Source organism: Podarcis gaigeae (genome assembly GCF_964106915.1).
Source record: "Podarcis gaigeae genome assembly, chromosome: 1".
NCBI lineage: Eukaryota > Metazoa > Chordata > Lepidosauria > Squamata > Lacertidae > Podarcis > Podarcis gaigeae.
The window spans coordinates 26,473,412-26,492,289 of record NC_139678.1 but is presented as its reverse complement, the minus strand read 5'-3'; the positions used below and the strand labels follow the sequence as shown (position 1 = coordinate 26,492,289).

General features: G+C 41.1%; 1 long non-coding RNA gene across 1 annotated transcript; it reads right to left on the bottom strand.

Annotated features, from left to right (window-relative positions):
- Positions 1-4,147: 4,147 nt before the first annotated feature.
- Positions 4,148-18,074, bottom strand: LOC310845090. The gene is made up of 3 exons (XR_014564447.1): positions 17,973-18,074; positions 6,418-6,557; positions 4,148-4,304 (listed from the first exon to the last, which is right to left on the bottom strand). It is a non-coding gene; the product is annotated as an uncharacterized lncRNA (long non-coding RNA).
- Positions 18,075-18,878: the final 804 nt, after the last annotated feature.

Below are 18,878 nucleotides of genomic sequence, written 5' to 3'. Positions count from 1 at the left end.
TATGAAATATTTACCAAATACCGCTTAGATGTCTTTTCTATCATATTCTTCAACGTTACAAAACAGATTGTTTACAACTGTGTTGCCCTTCTACCTAATGGGCACCCTAGGGGGATGTTGTTGGCTTTGAGACTCAGCTACATATTTCAATAAACAACTCCTGAAGCCAGCTCTCTTTCATAGCAGTGAACATTAATCAGGGACCTATCTGAATGGAGTACTCGCTGTTCCTCCCTTTGGGAGGAAACAGGAAAAGGACACACGTTGAATGTGTATAATCAAATGTGCATGGAAAGAGCATTGTCACATATTCTTGGTATTTTCAGAAGCTTACCTGATAAGAGCATACCCTTGTAGTATGGTTATAGATTTTTAGCTGGTGGAAGACATCCTTTGTATGCTTGGGGGGGGGGCGAGGAGATAGCATTGTTGTTTTGTAACCTGTGGGCATTTGTAAGTCAGAAGGCAAACTACCCTAAGGCTGCAATCTTGCACCTGCCTACCTGGCAGAGCAAGCCCCACTGAACTCAAAGCACAGAGAGTGTCAAAATAGCATTAGAAAGTTGTAGTGCTTAGGGCATTGGACACACTGGGTGACAAGTGGATTGAATAGAGATGATACACCAACAATTTTCACCTACCATTTTTAAATCTATTAAGCAGCCCATTCTTACTTAAAAATAGAACACAGCATAATTCAACTGTAATTCAACTACTGCATAAATCCATGTTGTGCCTCTCTTCTAGGAACCCCAATTTTTTAACCTGTTTATGCAAGTGATTTATCTCTGGTTGACAAATTCATTGAGAAATGGGAAGCAGAACATGGGAATAAGTAGACAAGTTCTTCCAATGGAGGAATGGGAAACCTTTGCTTTTCAACTTGCTCACAAATGATCTAGAACTAGGGGTGAACAATGAGGTGGTCAAGTTTGCTGATTACGGTATATCAAAATATTCAGGGTGGTAAAAAGAAGGAATTGTGAAGAGCTCCAAAAGGATCTCTCCAAACCTGAGTAACTGAGCAGTAAAATAGCAAATGAAATTGAATGTAAGGAAGTGTTAGATGGTGCCCATTGAGGCAAATTTAAATATAATAATGATAATAATAATAATTTATTTATATCCTGCCCTCCCCAGCTGAAGCCGGGCTCAGAGCAGCTAACAAAAGTAAAATAATACAACATTCTAAAATCATTTCATTATAAAATCAGTTCAAATCAGATTAATGGTAACCATTGGGCTAGAGTTCTGTGAGGATTGCCAAAGGAGGGGGTCATTGTTGAAAATACACTGAAAAGGATATACCAAGAGCTCTGGCCACAAGTTTCAATATAAGGAATAATTCCTACTCGAGAGTTGAAAAGAAAACGTGTATATTCTGCTAAGAATAACAGTTTTAAACTAATAGTAAATTTAAACACAACGTGTAAGTACGACAGTTTTAGGGTAATAGTAAATTTAGATACAACGTTTAAGTGCAGAAATAATGTAGTTTCAAATATGCAGTGATATAGTATAAAGGTACATAAAATACCAGTACACAACAATTGTTTTATACAAGTCTCAATGGCAGTCAAAAAGAGTCCATATTATATAAAATCAGAATAAAGAATAAAGAATCAAATAGGGCCAAAAAGAAGTATCCGGAGTGTGAATCAGATGTACGACTCAGTAGTGGTGACCAGGACAGGGCCCTGTTTCGGAGTAAATGCCTTCTTCAGCTGGTAATCTCAAATAATATGTCAAAATAGATCAAAGTTCTTCAATACCATAGATCATAAATATAATAAAGTATATACATTCTAAAGTGTATTAACACATATCATAATATTTGGTTCCATACCTCATTTTTTTGAGGACTATAAATCTGTTGGAAGTCTATATCATTCAATTCTTTTATGTTTCTTTTTCAACATGCGTCTAGAAATGAGAATTTACAAGAGTTATTATTTCCAGTCAAATTGTTTGTGAAAAACGGACATCAGATGAGTGTTTTCTCACCTTAGATAATTGAATCCAAATTTTCTTGCATTTCTCTGTGCGTTTTCTATTGGGGAGTGAGATCATTGTCTTATATGTGTGTCTGTGGGGGAGGAGGATAGGCTCTCCCTTCTTAAAGGTGTAAACAGAGAAGGGATTTTAAGTCCAAGGTCATCTGTAGTGGTTTTTTAAAGAAAAGAATTGTAGTCTTGATGTTCATTCAAGCCCTTGGGGGACATCGTTTCAAACAAATAAATATATTGTGCTTCCTGTTGTAACAATAGTCTATCAATATTTCTCCTGGTATATAAATCTTGCCAAAGGAGGGGGTCAGGCTGTGCCCTGGCCAAAGGCCTGGTGGAGCAGCTCTGTCTTGCAGGCCCTGCGGAAATATGTCAAGTCCCGCAGGGCCCTAGTCTCTTGTGACAGAGTGTTCCACCAGATCGGAGCCACAGCCGAAAAAGCCCTGGCTCTGGTTGAGGCCAGCCTACACTCACTGTGGCCCGGGACCTCCAAGATGTTTTTGTTTGAAGACCGTAAGGTCCTTTGTGGGACATACCAGGAGAGGCAGTCCCGTAGGTACAAGGGTCCTAGGCTGTATAGGGCTATATTGGACTATTTTGATTGTTGCTAGCCACCCTGAGCCAAGCTTCGGCTGGGGAGGGCGGGATATAAATAAAAATTATTATTATTATTATTATTATTTCACAGATATGCTCATGGGGTTTAACTAATGGTGACTGGCCTTTGGATTCCAACCCAGAATGGCTCTGAGAATGAGGGGACACTTAAAATGCAAGCTATTTCTGGTTACCATGATTACTAAAAGAGCAAAAAAAGAGAGAGAAGAAAGCGGCATTGGAATGGGAGGGTCCACTGGGAAAATGCACGTCAAAATCCGCTCAGATTGGCTTCCAAAGCAGTTGCTGGCAAGAGAGAAGAGGAAAGAAACAGAGGAAATTGGAGGGGAAGAAAACAAGGGATTTCTGAGCCTAATCTGCCTCTGAGCTTTTCCCACTAGCGCCTAGAGTCTAGACTGACAGGCGGAGAGAAGTCTGTAGGGGGTTACACTTGGCCGTCCGATTTTTGCATCATGCCCACTGAAAGGGAGACATCTGCAGAAAGCAAAGCTTTCTTTAACTGCCGTTAAAACAAAACAAAAGTGTGCAGAAAGCCAAAGGGGGATCTATTAGACGACTCTGGCAGATGAACTTTGGCCTGAAGAATGTGCATCTTCGAAGCTACTTGCCAAGGTGATTTCCTGCCTTGCATTGTTTGATTAACCCCAAAAGAGCTGGCATGGCACTGCTATCAGGAAGAGCCTCACTCAGCTTATTGTGTTAGCAACCTGAGGGCACTAATTTCAGTGATATAAAATTAGAAGGCTTCATGCTTGGGCTGTTAGTCTGTCCCCTGGCACTGTGGAATCAGAGAGGTGGGGTTGATCTTGACCTTCCTGTTTAGTTATTTAAGTGGTAATTATTTAGTCACTTACCTGGGTGAAAGTCTTACTGAACTCAGTAGAGGTGTCTTCTGAGTTGACATGTGGAGGACAGGGCTGGCATTCTTTAAGATTCCAATCAATTTGTTTGTTTGTTTAGACTATTTGCCAAAAAAGACTATTAGACTATTTGCCAAAAAAGTAAACATGGTGACTTACTTAAGGCAGCTCACAATGTAAGAAAATGTATGTTTAGCCTGGAAAACAGGAGACTGAGAGGAGATGATGATGATGATGATGATGAAGATGGTTTATTTATTTATTTATTTATTTATTTATTTATTTATATGGGTGGGGACCCATCTGGCTGGGTTTCCCCAGTCACTCTGGGCGGCTTCCAACAAAATATTAAAAATACAATAAAACATCAATCATTAAAAACTTCCCTAAACAGGGCTGCCTTCAGATGTCTTCTAAAAGTCAGATAGTTGTTTATTTCCTTGACATCTGATGGGAGGGCGTTCCACAGGGCGGGCGCAATATGATAGCCATCTTCAAATATCTTAAGGCTGTCACGTGGAGGAGGGATCATACTTGTTTTCTCCTGCTCTTGAGGGTAGGACTCGGGGCAATGGCTTCAAGTTGCAAGAAAGGAGATTCCAACTAAACATTTTGAAAAAAACTTTCTGACAGTAAGAGCTGTTTGAGAGTGGAACAGACTCCCTTGGGAGGTTTGGACTCTTCTTCCTTGGAGATTTTAAAGCAGAGGTTGGATGGCCATCTGTCATGGATGCTTTAGCTGAGATTCCTGCATTGCAGGGGGTTGGACTAGATAACCCTTGGGTTCCTTCCAACTCTATAGTTCTATGAATCTACAATTCTAGGTGCGACACATAAAGAAAAATGAATGGGAGGGAGGAGGGGAAAGCAAGCTCAGGCACATGTTATTAAAGCTATAGAGTCAAATATATATGTTCTGGATGGAGCTCAATGGCACATGCAGGAGATCGTTCCATCAGCATAATTACTTCTGCCTGAAAAGTGGAACAGTTTCCCTTCCAGACTATGTGCTGTTTGTGGGGTTCTCCTGACCCTACTGAGCAGACTTTGTGGGGGCGCAGGGTCATGACTGTCAACTTACAGATTTGAGAATAAGGGACCAGCAGCCTCGAAAATAAGGGATCAGCAGCCAAAATAAGGGATTTTAGTCAACCAGCAGCCAAACGAAGCCTCAAGTGGTGGTTCCCATAGCGCAGCAACCCAGCAAAGGGGATGAGCAAGGAAAACCACCGTCACCTCTCTGCTGGGAAGTGCTGAGGAAAGGCGAGTCCCCAGGCAACACAGCCAATTTGATCGGCATAAGGCATGCAAGCTCCACCCCACAGTCATTCTTAGATTCCTTATTGGGTGAGCAACACAGCCAAGCAACACAGTTGGAGCCTCCCTCCTCCCTGGCCGGCAGGGAGGGAGGGAGGGAGAGGAGCTGCTTCCTTTGAAACCTGGAAAATTTAAGGGACATCATCAATAAGGGACAGCAACGGGACATGGCGCTGGGATAAGGGACCGTCCCACCAAATAAGGGACGCTTAACAGCTATGCGCAGGGTGCATGGGGTGAGGAAAGGGGGAGGGTTCCACTGTGCTGGTGGGACTTTTGCTGGCTTCTGTTAGTAAAGGAACCTGGTTAAATATGCCATTGTGTATAAATGGATGTGGAAGTGGGGTTTAAAACAAAAAACAAAAATCCAAAAATTGAGATTGTGCTTTGCCGAATTAGGTCCTGCTGGCAGGTTTCCCACAAGCATCTGGATGGCCACTGTGAGAACAGGATACTAGAGCCATTGGCTTGATCCAGCAAACACTTCTTAAGTTCGTAGAATCTTGGGAAATAATTGAGGGTTTAAATTTTATTTTTAAAATAAAGTATCAAGAACATTTTAAAACCGTGAAGCAAGAATAAAAAATATACAGCCCCCCTCAGTATTTTAGCACACAAAAAATCCATTACAATGAAAGAGAGCTAAATATAAATCCCTTTAAAGGCATAATAGTAATAATAGCAACAACAACAACAACAATCTGTGCTTTTCAAAAAAAGTTTAGGGGTACTCTCATTTTGTCTCAATAAAATCACCATTTTATAGTTCAAATCCGGGAAAAATACTGCTTCACACATTAAACATTCGCTTCTGTCTGAGACTCAAGAAAAAACAGTGACAGAAAATGAGGCCGCCATTGGGGGTAGCAACGGAACTGACGATTCACCGTGCTAGAGAAGAAACTAACTATTTATTTATTTATTTATTTATTTATTTATTTTTAAAAAGTTTCATCTCCCGTTAGGTTCACAAAATGTTTAGGGGTATGTGTACCCACCCCTGCGTCCCCCCATAAAAAAGCACTAATAATAATAATACCAGATTAATGCAGTTGCAGCTACACTGAATCACTATAATATTGGATTTCTTTATTTTCAAGGTAGAGTAGCTTTCATTTAAATGTCAGCATATGGAAGAAAAGAGCACCACATAGTAAAAAACAATTCAGATTTAATTGAATCCTCAGTTCCCCTGATGTGATTTGTTAGATGGTCTATTACAGCATAGTTCCAAATCTGTTCATATAAAAGCTTAATCTCTCTCGTTCTCTCTCTGTGTGTGTTGTGTTGGTGAGATAAATTGAAATTGTTCCATCAGAGCAGCTGTATGTAATAATTGACCATATTGTGGCATAAGGTCACTAAGAAGACTGAAAGTGTGACATGAAACAACCTCCCCTCTATCTCTCTCCCCCCCTTTATTTATGGATGTTTCCCCTTTTAAAAAAGCCAGAGGGTAATTTTGTACACAAAGTCTTTGCAAAGAATGTGCTCAAAAATGGATGGTCCCCACTAATGCCAGAATGTGGGAGCAAGGAGCAGAGGGCTGTAAGTAATTACCACTGGACTTAGCCAATAATTCATGCTATATTTCTGTTTAATAAGATGTAACTTACTTGGCAATCCTGAGGGATGAAAGGCAAGCTTGCAATATAAGACTTGATTATCATCTGAAGCACTTCAAGCTTTTCTTTCCCACCATGAGAAAGTTCATTTGGAGTCATCAATTACAATTAAAGGATCATTTTTGCTTAACCTGCTGAAAACAGATTAAATTACGGGCAATCCAAATGGGCTGATTATATAATCAACAGTTTATATTGCATAAAAGGCAGATAAAACAGGAATCTTGTCATGATGCAGGAAAAAAAAATACACATGATATTTCTTATCCAGAAAGAAAATCATTCAAAGGATTTACTTGCCTGCAGTTATAAATTTAAAATCTTCTGTCGCCATGCAGTTTGCATTATAGATGTCAACTTGGTAAAGAGTCACGGCAGAGACAACACAATTAATAGTGAATATGAATAAATAAAATGATCAGATTCTAGTCAGGCCATTAATAAAACTACAGCCTCTCAAAAAAAGAAAAAAAGAAACTTGTTCCAGAAATTTTCCATAGTACTTATGTAGAAAGGGACAGGAAAAGCATTGAAGGAGAATAAGGGGTTGTCAGAAGACACAAAACACTCTGGGTTGATTCTTTGTTGGCCAGTTATTTACTAGCAGAGTGGACTAAGTACACAAGGGCTTGTCTAATCAAGCATTTTCTTTTCACATTCTGGCCAACCAGATGCATAATGGAGGCCAACAAGTAGATCCTGAATTCAGCAGCACTTTCCCCACCTGTGATTCTTGCAACTGTTAGGAGCATTTCCACCCCAATTGCTCAGCCCAGAAACTGAGGTCCTCCTCCTAGGGTCATCTGCTAGTTCCCTAACTGAGAGAAGCAAAGTTACAGTGATACCTCAGGTTACATACGCTTCAGGTTACATACGCTTCAGGTTACAGACTCCGCTAACCCAGAAATAGTGCTTCAGGTTAAGAACTTTGCTTCAGGATAAGAACAGAAATCGTGCTCCGGCGGCGCAGCGGCAGCAGGAGGCCCCATTAGCTAAAGTGGTGCTTCAGGTTAAGAACAGTTTCAGGTTAAGTACGGACCTCTGGAACGAATTAAGTACTTAACCTGAGGTACCACTGTACAGGGAACCAGGCAGAGGGCCTTCTCAGTAGTGGCACCCTCCCTGTGGAACACCCTCCCTTCAGATGTCAAGGAAATAAATAACTATCTGACCTTTAGAAGACATCTGAAGGCAGCCCTGTTTAGTTTTTAATGTTTCATGTTGTATCTGCTGGGAGCTGCCCAGAGTGGCTGGCAAAACTCACTGGCGGAGGAAGGAGGTGCGGGCCGCCTCAGGTGTCATCCCTGAGGGGGGGGGTTGACATCGCCCTCCCCCCAGGACGCTCGCCCCCGGGTGCACAGCTTGTGCACTGCTCCAGGTGCCGGAGCAGCTAGCTCTGCCTCTGGCGAAACCCAGACCAGTGGGTGAGGTGTAAATAATCAAATTAGTAGTAGTAGTATTCAGAGGCATACTGCCTACAACGGGAGGTTTCAAATATTTTGATCTTTCCTCATAGGTAAATTGCTTCATCCCCTTAATAATTTTGGTTGCAGTTTTCCAACCCATTTCCAACTCTACAATATCCCTTTTCAGGTGAAGTGTATACAGTACTACTACTACTACTACTAACATATTTATACCCCGCCCATCTGGCTGGGCTTCTCCAGCCACTCTGGGTGGCTTCCAACAAAATATTAAAATACAGTAATGCATCAAACATTAAAAGCTTCCCTAAAGAGGGCTGCCTTCAGATGTCTTCTAAAAGTCTGGTAGTTGTTGTTCTCTTTGACATCTGGTGTGAGGGTGTTCCACAGGGCGGGTGCCACTACTGAGAAGGCCCTCTGCCTGGTTCCCTGTAACTTGGCTTCTTGCAGTGAGGGAATCGCCAGAAGTGTCTGGGCAGAATGACGGAGGTGGCGACGCTCCTTCGGGTATACTGTACCAAGGCCGTTTAGGGCTTTAAAGGTCAGCACCAACACTTTGAACTGTGCTCGGAAACGTACTGGGAGCCAGTGTAGGTCTTTCAGTAATCCAAATGTAGTCGCAATAAAGGTTTGCATTATTAAATTGTTATTTATTTTCAGTTCCTTTTCTGATTAGCCCTAACATGGCTCGTATCAATGGCTTCAAGTTACAAGAAAGGATATTCTGACTAAACACCAGGAAGAACGTCCTCATGGTAAGAACTACTTGACTGTGAAACAGTCTCCCTCGGGAGGTGGTGGACTCTCTTTCCTTGGAGGTTTTTAAGCAGAGGTTGAATGGCTATCTGTCCTGGATTCTTTAGCAGAGATTCCTGCATTCCAGGGGGTTGGACTAGATGATCCTTGTCCCTTCTAACTCTACAATTCTATCATTCTATGATCGTATGATTCTAAAAAGTGCTCACTGTTTTACACATACACTTGTAAATTTATAGGGACAGTGTATACCCAGTACCTTTGTTTAGAATAACATTTGAAGAAGCCTTGTGTTTCCATGATACATGTGTTCACTACAGCCGGCCTCTTAGGGATAGAGTAACATCTTAGATGTACTCCTAATACGTAATATACAATGAAGCGCACTTTCAGGTAGACCCATGCAGACTTATTCTCCTTTCTTTTATTTTCCTTTGTTAGTAACCTCAGACCTGTGCGGCATGACTAAACAGCAATTGCAATTTATAACACCTTTGCAGTGAAAACCTACAAATGTCTACTTAAAATTAAATCCAAAGATTTTAATGTAGCTTACTCCTGGGCAAGTGGGTACAGGATTGCGGCCTTAGTTTCTCAGATGGAAATTACTATGCAAGTTCAAAGCATTATTATTGTTATTCAAAATGGAAAAAAGAGAGACCTGTGTATTTTTGTTCCACTCTAGCAACAACAGTGTAGAAGATTGATTTCCTTTCCATTAAAATTGTACATTTTACTTATGACCCAAGGGGCTTAACACAATATATTGGGTAATCATAACAGTAATAATAATAATAAATTTCATTTATAGGCATCCATGCCTGAAGGCCACTTGGCATCCTATAAAATAATAAAAACAATTTTCCAATATAGAAAACCCCAAGAGCTTGTAAACAAGTTCCCCCGCTTCCATCCCACCCACTCTGTAACTATAAAGATAAAATATTACAAAAATCTGAGCAATGAAACTAAATCCCCAAAATTTAATCCAGATCTCACTGGGATGGCAAACCAGTGTCTGGGTTGGGACACTTTATATTGCAAATGGAAGAGTCTTCTATGCAAAAACCTCCCTGCACATAAAAATCTAGGTTCTAGGACATCCATGGAGGTTGAAGCTGGAATCTTTCTCCTTGATAATATAGTTTCCTGCGTGCAGGTAACCTTTTGCACAGAAGGGAATTATTTCATGTGAGCACCACCTTCTGTCTGAAGTGGTTCAGTTTAGACATGGGTTAAAACTAATCTCAGTGGCTCTTTGGAAATGATTAACCTCAAAATTCAGGCCTTGAAAGTTCCTTTTTTTTAAATTAAAGCATTAGATAATGTGGTAGTGAGTCACCTACATCTGAGGTGAAAAGATAATCTAAACATGTCAATATTCAAAACTCTCTTTATGAAATGGGAAGTCTCTTAATCAATGTTAGCTATGAAGGCTTTTTTTTCCCAGCCAGAACTCAGTTCTGGCACCTCTCAGGTGGGTGCCATTGCTATTCTAAGAGAACAAGGGAGGTGTTCATGGTCAAACCAGGCACCTCTTTTTCTAGAAAAATAGCACTGGTTATTCCAGTATTCACCAAAATGTACATAGATCATTGTTGTTAAAGGAGGCTGCCTAGATCTTTCACAGTTAATAAAATCATTTATTTTGATGGTTGTCAAGAAGCAGGCATATCCAACATATAGCGGTGAACTGCTCTGTGATCTTCGGATGAAGTGTATTTATTAAATACACATTTAATAAATAATAATAACATAATGAAATACCATTTTTATTTGGGGAAAGACCACTAGAGATACCTTCAGTACCTAGTTGCTGTTTATGATCTGTGCTATATGGCATATCGGATGATCAAAGCCTGTTAGCTAGAATAATGGTGGAATTTATATTCTATTGGGGGTGTGGCTAGTTTTCTTCCACATTTCCTTTAAGCAAGGAAGGCAACTAATAGCCTATGGCTGGAGTGCTCCAGCTCCTCCACTTATTAGGCAGCCTTACTAAATTCTAATCAGATCTAGTGAAACATTTAACTAAAGTTTCATTCATAACAGCCCCATTCACACTATACATTCCAGACCCTTCAAGTATCCCTATTTTCCAGGGATGTCCCTGATTTAGAGAAGCCGTACCAGTTTCTGATTTGATCCCAGAATGTCCCACTTAAAATTTATAGTTTGGATAGGGCCCCCAAAATAAAAATATAATGGTATTTCCTGATTTAATTAAGATGATTGATTGATTGATTGATTGATTGATTGATATACCATCCTTCATCTGAAGATCATAGGGTGGTTTACAGTATAAGTAATTTAATGACACACACCTCTCTCTTGGATTTTATATATAATGCTCCAGTTATGCTTGACTGCAAGTCTTCCATAATCATTATTCCCTTATTGCTAGATTGGAGCAACTTTATCACAAAGCCTGATAGAGGCAGTTTCTGCTGAAAAATATACTCCCAGCCTCTGAACCACTGCCTGCCTGGAGACTAGAGTAGTTCCCAAGAATACATGTTGGTCAGCCATCTCTGGTATAAGAAAACAAAAATGTCTGGCTCCTCTATGGACATGTGAATTTAAAGAAAGCATTTCTAAATATTTGAACTCACATGGGTCCAGAGAAGACAGCTTGCATGACACACTTAACTGCAACCTTCCATCATCATCATCATCACCACCATCATTAACTTTTGATAAAGTTCCTCAGCAGAGACTGAGTAAACTTATTATGCATGGGATACAGGTTCTCTTACAGATCGATAAATGCTTGAAGAACAAGAAGCAGAGAAGAATTAGTGGAGAGAGGTAAGATGGTCAGCCAAAGACCAGTGCTGTTGGACTGGTTAACAGGTGACATAGAGGTGAGAAATGATTTGACCAAGTTTATTGGTGACATTCATTCAGGATGGTAAAACAAAACAAACAAGGTTGTGTGGCAGTTCTCAGAACTGTGTGATTGGGTATTAAAATGGCAAATGTGGTTCAATATACATATAAGTGTGAAGTTTTAACTTCACATATATACTGATGGAATCTGAACTGACAGCAGCTTACTAGGAAAGTGATTTTGAAGACATGGTGGATAGTTCAATGAGAAAATTGACCCAGTGTGCAGAAGCAGTGAAAAGAGAGGACTCCATGTTAGTGATCATTAGGGAAGGGAACTGAAACAACATTGCCAATATCATAATGCCTTTGTACAAATCTATGGTGCAACCACAGTTAGGATACCTGTGTACAGTTCATCACAGCTCAAAGGGGATATTTTAGTGATAGGGAAGATGCAGAAAGGGACAACTAGGGAGCTAGAGTAATCAGAAAAGAAAAGGCATATAAGAAGGGGCATGATATAAATTTCTGCATGGGGTTGAGGAGCATATGCACACAAAAGCACATCTCTGTGCATGTAAGGCTGAGATGGTGCCATCATTGGGACATAACTGGGAACAAAAAAGCGTGTTCTCCCTAACAGAGAGCACGTGTTGCGGTTGGGGGAACAAGCCACCTTGCCATGACTAGGCAGATTTGGAGAAACCCAAGCCTCTTAAAGGGTTAAGATTGGGTTGCTGGGGAGTTTTGATTGTAGCCAATTTGGAGGAGGGGTCAGAGTATATAAATACAGAGGCCAGACGTTGGCCTTCCTCTTGGCCGTTTTGCATCGGATCACCCGCCCTCCCTCCCTTTAATAGGGTGGTTTTCTTGATCACTTGACCTTGCTATGCCTGTCATGGGGTCGTCTGCCTTGGTGCGGGGGCCTGGTAGGAATTTTGCCATTTGGCTGATTGGCTGGTGCCATTTGGTTTTTGCCTACTGTGTAGCAAAGCGTCACAACTTGTAAGGTTGGCGGTTAGGCATTGGTTAAAGTGGTGCTTGGAGGGGTAAGTGCCTACCCCTCCAAATGATGCGGAGGGAATTCCGTTAAAGGAATCCAGGGGCTTGCCATTCTTTTCGTCCTTGTTCATGGCGTTGGACTTGGGCCGTGCAAGCCCCACAGGAACATGAGGGTGAGAAGTGTTAGACTGTTGCCCAGCTTCATTTTCTCACCCAATACTTGTTTCCCCACACTGGCTTCCGTTGGTGTCCGGTATGCCAGCTCTGTCCCTGAGGGCATGGACAGATAGTCATAACCAATGCCTAAGCAACCACTCACATTTTTATACTTGAATAAAGTTGTGGCCAAAATTATGCCAAAAACCCAAACAAAAATTGATGTGTGAAGTGTGAATTTTTTGGGGGGTGGCAATTGTGGGACTCAACACGCAATCATGTATGTTTGCAACAACCAATTGTATTGAATGAGAATGTGATCACCTTTTGATGCGGAAAGGCAAACATGGAGGAAAACAGCTCTCGGAAAAAGCAGTAATGGGAACAACAAAGCAATAAATGGAATCAAAGCAAAGCAAATGCTCAGAAAGGTGAGTTCTTGGTGTTCAGTGGGCTATGTTGAATGTGCTTCTTTTAAGTCAATATTGAAATAATGGAATATTCAGCCCTACCCTAATTAAAATTCAACTCCCATTATTAGTCTTCCTTGTGTGCTTTTTCTGTATCTTGAGTAACTTAATAGTGGAATGAATATGAGCACAGATGCTAAGAAACATCTCTTTACATCCACACTTGGTACCCATCAGTCACGTTCTCCTTGTAAGCCTTTTGTGCTGAGTCAATGTGATTTGATAGTTATGAGTTTTTCCTACAAAATCGCATTTGACTGGACTTAACTGTCCAGGGGTCATTTACCTTTTTACCTTACCTTATTACTCTTCCGTTGATGTCCAAAAATTTCTCTGGCATACTTAAATTTAGCAGTGATGAAGGCAAGAAATGTGCTATATGTTACCAAGACTCAAAACTTTTCCAAAGGGACTGAAGTGCAGAGAGATGATCACTAAGAAGTCACAGATTATACTTGGCTAATTCAAAGTGTACATTGCATCCAGGAGGCTAAGATATAAATGCTTCATTTCCAACGCACAATGAAAGTCATTTTGGATCCTGTGAATTCTCCCAAGGGCCATGCCACTGATTCATGTCCAAGGATTAATGCATTTTCTACTATCATTGATCGTGGGGAAAGCATTCAGTGACCTTGCTTCACATGTAATAAATTAGTGGATGCTGGGTTCCTGAGTGCAATAGGAATTTTACCTCCCTGGTACAATGAACACTTGTTTGTGAATTTGTTTGCTAATAGGATCAATAGAGGCCATCATCATTAATCATCTTGTACTTTTGACTTTCGGCTTTCCAGAAAAGACCTTTAGCTGTTCTACATTGTTGATTTTTCAGATATTGACTTGCTGTTTTTTAATGTCTCTCTCGGGTTGAGAGTTGGACAGTAATGCAAACTTGATTCTTCTATCCAAATCCCAAACTCGCTTCCTTAGAATAAAATCCAGTGGATTTCAGTGACATCCCCCCCCCCCCCCGCCTTGTTGGTGTCCATTAGAGGTTTCGCTTTTTTGAGAGCAAATGAAATTTAGTCGTTTGTTAGCATTGGGCATAGTTGCTGCTGGAAACTTAAGGAGGTAGCGCTCATTCTTATGTGGTCACCAGGTTTTCCCTAAAGCAGCAAAATCCCCTCTAGATGCATTTAGATGCCCAAGTCCCATCAGCCCCAGTCAGTGTGCCCAATAGTCAGGGAGGTATTGTCCAATAATGTCTGGAGTCCACAGTTTCCACTTCCCTGCCCTAAGTCAAAATTTGTTCCTCCTTAGCAAAGCATATGAGGCATTTCAAATACAGTGGTACCTCGGGTTACAGGCGCTTCAGGTTACAGACGCTTCAGGTTATGGACTCCGCTAACCCAGCAATAGTACCTCGGGTTAAGAACTTTGCTTCAGGATGAGAACAGAAATCATGCGGCGGCAGCGGGAGGCCCCATTAGCTAAAGTGGTACCTCAGGTTAAGAACAGTTTCAGGTTAAGAACAGACCTCCAGAATGAATTAAGTTCTTAACTGTTCTACCACTGTAAAGCCAGTGGTATAGAAAGCCTAAATGTCACTACTTTTTCTAGACTAGACATTTGTTCAGTTGAATACTTTATCTGGTAAGCTTGTTTTTCGTAGGGAACCAACAGACATACCTTTCATAATTAAACTAAGCTCATCTTGATTCAATTCTTGCCAGCATTATAAAACCAGCATCCTGAAATCAAAGAGGAGCTTTGTTAAGAAACATCCCAGCATAATCATATTCTTAAGACTGCAGAGTCAGTGAGGAAGAGCACTCTGACCAGTCTTGATTACATTATCACCTTGGAAATAACATCACAGAATGTAATGAAATCAGATGAGGTTTTAGTTTTATATTTTTAAAAGGAAATTATTTAATATTATGACTCATCAAGCAAGCTAATTTCTTGTGTGTGCAACACTGATATACCTTTCTGCAGTAACTATGAAATATCTATAGCAATACATCTGGATTGTATTTTGCAAATGATTTTGATCTGAAAATATAACCTGAGACATTCTAAAGAAAAAGACCTTGCTTTTTTTTCGGTTCAGAATGTGGTTGCCTTCAGGGCATCACTTTGGCTAACAAGAAAATATGCAGCTTAGAAATTGTCTGAAGTGGGGCTTGCCGAGAATAGTGTGTACTGACCACAATATTCAGTTTAGACTCCAGTTTGCCACTTCTTAAAACAGTCTGATTTGGCTCCGATCAAGCTGGGGCAGGGGGAGCCTTAAGTCTGCTTTGTTCTCCGCACCCTTATTAACTATTGGGACATTTAAAAAATATAGCTATGTTGTTGCTTTTGACAAAAGGGAATGGAATTTTTGAACATAGCAGTCCCTCCTGAGTGGATCTAGGGACTTCTGTGCTAGACACCCCTAAAATATGACTCTGACCCTGAACAACATATAGCCTTTTAAAAATTATTATTATTTGACAAAATCAGATGAAATTTGCAGGAACAGTTACTCCTTCTGAAGGCATGAATCCTGTCAAATTTCAGAAGAATGTTTGCAGTGGTTTTCTTATGCAGGCAGCTATTACAGTTTGTGGGTGCATAAAGAGAAATTACTTGCTATCCCCTATGGGTTTGGAGGGCAATTGGTCTGGAAATTGCAAAAATGGAAGAGATGTCCTTGGGTAAGAAACCTGCCAAATTATGGTCAAATAGGTCCATGGACTAGGAACTTTAGAAGTTGGTTTTGGTGTGGGAAGAATAAAAGGGCTCTAAGTTAAACTTATTCTCTCTGGTTACAAGTTAGAATAGTCTACTGTGAAGGATTTCTCCATCCCATCATTTCCTTCCTGACACCTTCCTTAAGCTTCAAGACATAAGTTTCACTCTAGGAAAGCTACTCCTCCCATCCCCTAGCACTAGGATTGGACAGTGCTTGTAAAATCACCCCCTTTGATTACCAGGTAGTCCTGTCAGTCACAAAAGAGAATTTTCTCCGTACTCTCTATCCACTGTAGTGCTTGCTCTCCCTTCCTCCTTCATTCCATCAAGGAAGATGAGATATATTCTTTTTGCTTTCGGCAGAAGCTTGTCAATAAGTCTTTTTATGTCTGGATCGCTGAGATACCATGAAGTGCTTCAGGGGTTCCTGCTTCGACTTGTGTCCACCTCATAAACATCCCACTTTAACTTTTGCAATCCCCAAATACCACTGAGGCATCTTGCTCAAGATTCATTTGAATCCAATGCATACCTAACAGAGAGGAACTATTTGGGGTTACTATTTTTTTCTACATTACAAATCAAAAAACAGAAACAGAAGCATATCTTAAGGCATTTTTATTTGGGAGAACTTTTAATTCTCAAGAGTAATGCAAGGATAAATTTTTGAAGCAGTATTGGCAGTTTGGTGGGGACTTTCCCCGTTTACTTATAGGTTTTATGGATTTTTACATTATCCTCCTCCTCAAGGAAGGCTAGGAAAAGGAAGGGAGAAGTTCCTGTTCAATACATTTCCCTCTGTTTCCACCCTGCTTCTTACAAATAAGGTAGCTTACTTTCCCCAACAAATTCATACCTATAACCAAACAAATTATTTGTCTGGGTTTTTCCTCTCCACTTCATCCAATGAATCCAGAGACAGTGAGCAGAGGTAATTCAGACAAACATTTTATTTTAGCTAACTAATTACAAATGTTTGCTTTAAAAAAAATGACCCATTTCTAATTATTCTATATTTTCATGATTTAGGATACTAGTTCTTGTCCAGAAGATTAGCTGGGAAGCATACAGTACCCAGATATGAAAGAGAGATTCCTGCTATCATTGATGTGTTGGGATGGGACAGTTCCAGCCCTCTAGTCACCTCACAACATTAGACGGTCCCTTCTCCCCTCATTGCTTTCCTATTAAGTGGCTGCACTAAATGAGGTCCCTCCCAAATTAATGAACCTAAACAACACCAATGGTCCCCAATTAGAAGGCATATGGCTCGCAGAGCTGGCAAATTCCTCTGCCTGGGATCTTGGCTAACAGCCAGCATCTGGTGTATTCTGCACTGGTCTAGATGCCCCAGAATTGCACTCATGTCGAGTCTGCAGGCTTCCCATAGGCCTCTAACTGGCCAGTGTGGGGGACAGGAAACTAGATTAGATAGACCTTTGGTCTCATACAGCTGGGCTCTTCTTGTGTTCTCTATTAACACACAAGGGAAATTCTTCTGTGTGCCACCGGTTTTTAAAGACTTGTTCTTGGCACAGCAAAGCTTTAGAACAACTGCTCTGAAGGATGCTGCCCCTTGCTCCTAACCCGCCCTCTACAAGATGCTGAAAGGAATATTAAATATGGCATTAGTGCCCTTAATACATTACAAACTTGCAGGGTGCGTCTCCACTTCCAGTTAATTGGCCTCGTTTCACAAGCATTTTCATTTATCCTGAAGGACAAGCACTTTAGGCAACATTTGTCAGCCTAGCTGCCAGCTCCCCAAAGCAAGCCCAGCTCAGGGTGACCTCATGCACCAAGCATGCAGGGGTCTGACCATGAGCAGAACCCTTGAACAAATATAGACACGAAGGCCAAGCACCATATCAGTTGCAATGATAGGCAGAGTTTGCGATAAACCTTTATCACATTTGGAAAGGGAGAAAGGAAAAAGAATCTTGGTCCGATTCCAGCTCCAGAGATTGAGACTCCTTATTATTATTATTTTTACCCTCCGCTCTCCAACTCTTGCCATATCAAATTAAGCCAAATATGGCTGACCACTCACCCCACTTATTTATAACATCACAGGAAACTTGGAATGACTTATTAAAAGATGGAAATAGCTTTCTTCATCTTCGAGACCGGCTTGTCTCTGCCAAGGAACACAGCAGCTGGCTGCGCACACAAACACAACCCCACAAAAAAAGTGCCCCCAACACCGAAGGTTACAAAAACATACCTGGCCTTGCTTAGCAAGATGAACAAGACATTGGTGTTCCTGATTTGATACAACAAGCGACTTTCTCTGAGGGATTGTATCGTCCTTGACTCTCTGGCATAGCCTGATAAATATGAATGACAAAGTGGAACAGAAAATGACTAATTGATGCATTTATCGCAGTCTTGGCAGCAGGACTGAGATCACCATGACTTTGCCTTGGGATGTACTTCAGAACTCAACCCAACCCTATCTTCTCCTACCTACAGCATGGCATAAAAACCATGGCTGTAATAACACAGCAACGTGGTAGTTCCTCTGCCCAGTGGGGTGGCAGCCTGGGAAAGGGGACCCCTAAGTTGTGGAATTCCCTCCCCACAGAGTTGTGATTGGCACCTTCATTATACAGCTTCTGGAGAACACTGATGAAACTGATGAAACTAGTGGGTCACGGCTTGATCCAAGGTCAGGAGCCCTACCACCATGCAAATACTTGGTTATCTAAGTTTATTTTAAGATTAGATGTTCTGTTTCCCCTACCCCTTTGATAATTATCTTATGTATAACTTTAAAAAAAAACCAAAAACAGTTTTGTGGGTTGTAGCTGTATTTTATTGAATAGAGAGAGAGGAGGGCAGTGGAAGAGCTGCAGGCCTCAAGTGGGGTCATGCTTTGCACAAGCCCTGAACATGGATGTGTCATCAGAAAAAGGCCTTGAGACAATGGATTCTCTCTGATTCTGATTGAATATCATGGCTATGTGCTCCCTCCACTGTCGGAAGCAGAATGTCTTTGTATACCAATTGCAGGGAACTACAAGAGGGGACGGGTCATGGATGGTGCTGTGGGTTAAACCACAGAGCCTAGGACTTGCCGATCAGAAGGTCGGCGGTTCGAATCTCCACGGTGGGGTGAGCTCCCGTTGCT